General features: G+C 35.9%; 1 long non-coding RNA gene across 2 annotated transcripts; it reads right to left on the bottom strand.

Moving 5' to 3' along the window:
* Window positions 1-1,139: 1,139 nt before the first annotated feature.
* On the bottom strand, window positions 1,140-3,087 carry LOC309507389. Of its 2 annotated transcripts, XR_014209135.1 has the most exons (6): window positions 2,975-3,087; window positions 2,545-2,596; window positions 2,290-2,354; window positions 2,139-2,197; window positions 1,952-2,055; window positions 1,140-1,748 (listed from the first exon to the last, which is right to left on the bottom strand). It is a non-coding gene; the product is annotated as an uncharacterized lncRNA (long non-coding RNA). The 2 variants fall into 2 exon arrangements; XR_014209136.1 differs by having other exon boundaries at window positions 2,545-3,063.
* Window positions 3,088-5,648: the final 2,561 nt, after the last annotated feature.

Raw genomic sequence — 5,648 nt, 5'->3', positions numbered from 1 at the left:
GCTGAGAAAGGGTGGGGCCCATCTCAAACCCCTCCGTGAGATCCATTTGCGAACCCCACAATCTGAGCTTCTGTGTTGCGTTGGTAGCAGAGGGGCCCGAACCGCAGAGAACGCTCACCTGAACACCTAAACTCGTGTGTATCCCAACCTGTAAGGAAAAGAGGGCAGGGAGAAACACACGATCTGAATGTTTGTTATTTGTTCGCCATGATTTCTGTATTGGAGCTGTACTATTTCTGGACAGACAACGATACATAAGATAGACAGTAAGAACACAGAGCGCTTGCTGAGGCACAGAAGCTAACGACGGTTATTCCAGATGTGCTTTCATTCTTTTCTGGTCGTGACGTCACCCACCCGTGACGTTCACTCTCGCCAATGGACTAGTTGACACATGTGCTTCAGACATAATCATGCGGAGCGTTCCCAAAGCATTATTGACGCAGCGTTATTGATGACCGTTATTGACGTTATTGACGACCCTCGACAGGGAACCCCTCCTATGTTTCCACAACTGGATCAGAACAAATCATTTACACTGGTTTTGGATTCTAGACCAACTAAAAATATCTGACTTAACAGAAACATTTGTTCACAAATTAGACATTGCTACACTGTTAGACTTTTCAAGGGTTTTTTACAGTAACTTACTGGCAACACTGTTGCCAGTAAGTTACTGTAATTAAGAGTTACAGTACCAAACCGTATTTCAGTTTTGTGTAATACAGTGCATTACTGTAAAAACGAAGCTAATCAGTACAGTGCATTACTGTAAAAACTAAGCTAATCAGTACACTACTGTAATTATTTTTATTTGTACTAAATATAAATTAGATTTGATAATTTTGATATATGATTAATTTTATTTTTATCCTACATAAGTACTACTTTCATACAAACCAATTAGACAAAGTTATCACAAAATACCATTTTTTTATTTAAAACATTTCATATATATCACAAAATAAACATGCCAATGCTGGAAATGATGTGTGAAATTTTTACACATTAATGGGTAAGTTTAGAGACAACATTTTTTGTGTTAATTTTAACTCATTCATTGTGTTAATGATTTTAACAAAGTAAATATGTCAGAGAGGTTAGCACAAAGAGGTGTAAACGTGTTAAATTAACACATTATGTGCTGTCCTTCACTGCAAACATTTTTGAAAACATACATAAAATCATAAACAAAACATTAGCATTTGACTAAATGAATGTAGAGTCATTGGTTGTTTAGCTTATACAAGTATTATAATGAAATATCAACCATTACATTCATAAAACTGCAGAATATAAATACATTAAGCATTCAAAAAGGAAATGTCCAAAACAGGACAAAACACAGTTCTTTTCACAATACAAGACACATAACCCCACCTTAAAAATAATTTCACTTATTTCCAAAAATGTGTTGGATTCATGTACACTGGTGGCCAAAAGAAGTATTTAAGTGGCGTAATGTTTTTGAAAGAAGTCTCTTTGATGCTCAAGAAACATTTATTATTATTATCAATGTCTGACTGTCTACTCCATCTTTTCTACAGCATAGGAGTAAAAGTCATCATCAAAATAATCTTTAAAAAGCCAACACAATGTTTTTGTCCACCTTTGTGAATAAATGAACTTCTCCAAAGATTGGTTCCTGTTCAGAACTTGATTGACAACATCAGAGTGTTCCCTGGTCTGCATGCGTGCCCACAAACACAAATGTACTCAGTCCTTCAGAGGAGATCCCGGTTCCAAAACTATATGAGAGAGAGAGAGAGAGAGAGAGAGAGAGAGAGAGAGAGAGAGAATATTAGTGTCACATTATTTTTAACCTCCTTTTTTGTTAATTTTTATTATTATTTTCACAAAAACTTAATATATATTTGTAAACAGCTTTTGTCAATAAATAGCATACAAAAGAACTAAATTAAATTATGCCAGATTAAATTTTAATACTTACAAATCCTAAATTCTGTCCAAAAATGCTGAGATGCATAGAAAGAAGTTGAACGACTGAAATAGATGATTTTAGCCCATTTCAGCTTGTCTGCAGTGAAGGAGTACCTGTTTGAGACAAATACACAGTAAGATACATGCAAGAAATCACTGTGTGATGATCGTTCTCCTTCCTACAGTAGTTAACCCACCTGTGCGCTGATATTAGGACCTTCCTAGTCAGGTGGAACTGCAATGGTAGAGTCGCTGGCTAATAAAATATAAAAATAATGCAAAAATATAAACTTAAGTTGTTTAGAATGCTAGATTTGGTCTTAGTGAGAGTTTTACTGCAGTGCTTACCTGGATACATTTAATCTGGTGAGACTGAACAAAGACAATGGTCCATCTTCTGATTGGTTCATTTGCTGTGTAATAAAGTTAGACATAATGCAAAGGTCACTTATTTGATATAAAGTTAGCCAATTTTATAGAGATTTTATAAGATATTGTTAGCTACCTAGTCTGCACCAGTGGCTCAAAAGCAATTTTCACATAGTGTATGCTAATCATTTCAGCAAACTTATCTCAAAATATATCACAAATGGGCTGGCCTACCTCTGGAATCTTGCTAAGTCACTGGCGCGAATTGGCGCTTTGTTGCAGTTGCCTTTAAACACAAAAATGGAAGTAAATATTAAATTCCATAAAAAAAAAAAAACTATTATGGTATAGTTTGCAAACTAATGCTAAAACTATAAAGGTTCTCATCAGTAGGCCAACATTAGGATATAAACAGAATTTCACATTAGTTTATTCACATTTATTGTTAATGTAAACGCGTTGCTCGTTGGCATATTTTAACTCGACAATTCAATAATCTAACAAAGTGTGTAAAATGAAACGTTAGCTCAGTTTACCATGGTAAAGTTCGTTACCGCCATGTTGACGACGAGTAACGTTAGGCTAACGTTAACGTTATAACATACGTTAAACTGGGCACAATCCTGTCAACATACACAGAATGTTTTTTTTTTTTTTTTTTTACCTTGCTTGCTGATCTCTCTCTCGGTGAAGTGAATTCCGTCTCTTCCCCGGGCCAGACACGAACGTCGCGATCCAACAAAAGACAGACCCCATTACCTACACTGGATGTCTGTCTGACGCGACACGACAAATCCCAGACAGTGTAGTGATGCGCCGCGGCCGTTATATTTCAGACGTAGTCCGATACGAGTCCAAGCGCTCGCACTAGTTCTTACAAGGGATAAACAGGTTTGCATTTAAAGGTCCGGTCGCTTCAATGTGTCCAATATAGACAGCCTCTGGCTATTATAGCGTTGTAGACACGTGGTGTAAGGCAAAAATTAGGAAATAAAAAGCACGGTGGAATGGTGCCAGCCAGAGAGGCAGTTACGTCAAATACAGTAGTATACAGCAAATTTAAAAAATACAGTAAGTCTCTGTATGTGGTGTTAGACGTCACAGAAAATTCCCATGATGCAATTGGAATCACAGTTATTTACTGTAAAGAGAAATAGCAGTATAATACTGGGGGATTTAAAGTAAATAACTGTAGAAATTACAGAAAAGTCTAACAGTGTACTTCTCTCAGGAATGAGAGTTAGGGTGGATGTTATTAACATTCTCATTCACCATCTGAATAATTTGTATTCGTACATTGTGGTAGTTATTGTAATGATTCACATATAGTGTTCCTCATTGTGTAAGAGAGTAAGACAAATGTAAAGTGTGGGAGGGAGAGTCTTATGGATAAGTCTTTGGTGGGTCTGGGCATTCTTTGATTTCTGGGAGTGATCTGTGAGTCATCTATTTAGTGAGTCCACAGTTAACAGGTGCCTCAAATGCTGAACTACCTGTTTAACAAGCCATGTCAGCCTCCTGAGACTGTTTCATACCCAACCATATAAAGTCTTTCCTCATTATGTTCCTCGACTGAATGGAAACTGCAGATCTCTTGAGTCCGATCCAAGAGTTATAGAGCCTTCTGGAAAATGTGTCTACTTTAGAACAACAGGGCCAGTTCATTTTACTTTAAAATGTTTTGTTAACAGAATGTAAGAGTCATGAGGTTCAATAGTTAATTATGTCTATTAACTTTAGACAAAAACAAGTATAGATAAGGACTGTGTTCTAATGCATATAACATTAATAGTCTTCACTGTGGTGTGAAGTACTATTATATAACAATGATCGTCTGTGATCAGGGCCTTGGCCTGCATCTGATCTTCTTCATTTGATACCATTTCCATGACATTCAGTGTTTGTCTGTTTCATGTCATTGCTGAGTGCTTCAACATGAGCAAACAAAAGATCTTATTGCATCAATAGGGCCACTCAACATGGTGCTTCAGTTTTAATATGTTAACACTGAACAATAACACTTCACTTCAGGTTATGCACACACAGAGGACAGAGAGAATATTATGTAAAGCCTGTAGGGGAAAGCAGGGATATTTGTTTATTTACTAAGAAAATGTTTAGCCTAAAATTGTGCCTCAAACATCTCTGATATGTCAGCAGTCATTACCCGTGTTAATTAAATGTATAACTTTAATCAGATGCAATAACAGTAAAGTAAAAAAATAAAATAAAAAAAATATGTCATTCATAACACCAATTCTATGTAACTATAAATGTGGTATGTGATAAAAATAAAAGTAAATGTAAAATATTATGTAGGCCTACTTTTGGATACAAATGTGTGATACTGCTTTTACACAACAGTTCAATAAATAAGATTAAAATGTTAAATGGTGTTCATCAACTGTCTGGTTACCAACATTCTTCAAAATATCTACATATGTGTTCAACAGAAGAAATTCATACAGTTTTGAAACAACTTGAGGGTGAGTAAATGATGACTGATTTTTTTTTTTTAAGTGAACTATTCCTTTAATACATTTTAATAGATATGCATGTATCATATTAGAATGATATTTAATTGTTTCTAATTTGAATAGTTTGCCAGGCCCTGCCTAAGTTTGCCAAGCACACATCCATAAATAAACACAAATTACACAGACACTTCATATTTCAGTATATCCAATTATTTGCAGATTACATTTAAAAGGTTGTAGTTTCATGAAAACATTTGTAATTAGTTTGGGAAAGGTGTCATTACACATGTTATCCTTGCTCACAGCATCTTGTCCAGCAGGTGTCTCAAACAGTGACTCGTTTTGCCAAGCAATTAGTACAATTGGTAAAAAGTTGCAAAGAGCTTTGTTTCTCCCCTCACTAATGAGCTTATTTTTGCTCCACGAACAACAATTGTTTCAAACTAAGTTGAAGCAGAATAAAACATTATGTCTCCACACAGCAGTGGTGTGTCATTAATGTAAATTATTCGATGATTGACTCATAAAGAAAAGCTGTTGACTTTTTAGTTCCTGAATGAATCAGACTTGAATAAGAATCCAGAATCTGCATGATTCAGTGGCTTAAAATCTTAAAAGTCATAAGTGTATCTGACTTGCAGCCTCCCCAGACAGCAACATAGTGTCTGCCCAGATCCAGCCCACATCTGGTACGCGTTGAATCCACATGTACCAGATGTGGCCCGGATCTGGGCCGACACTGTTGCTGTCTGGGTCACTGGCAATGTAGGCAGCAGGCAGCATAGGTACCTCTCATAATTGATTTCAGGGAGGTTTCTGAGGTAGCATAAGGGTATAATGATCTGCAAAAAATATATAATT

This window comes from Leuciscus leuciscus (assembly GCF_965113295.1).
Source record: "Leuciscus leuciscus genome assembly, chromosome: 10".
In the NCBI taxonomy this organism is placed as follows: domain Eukaryota; kingdom Metazoa; phylum Chordata; class Actinopteri; order Cypriniformes; family Leuciscidae; genus Leuciscus; species Leuciscus leuciscus.
This window is presented reverse-complemented; position numbering and strand designations above follow the sequence as displayed.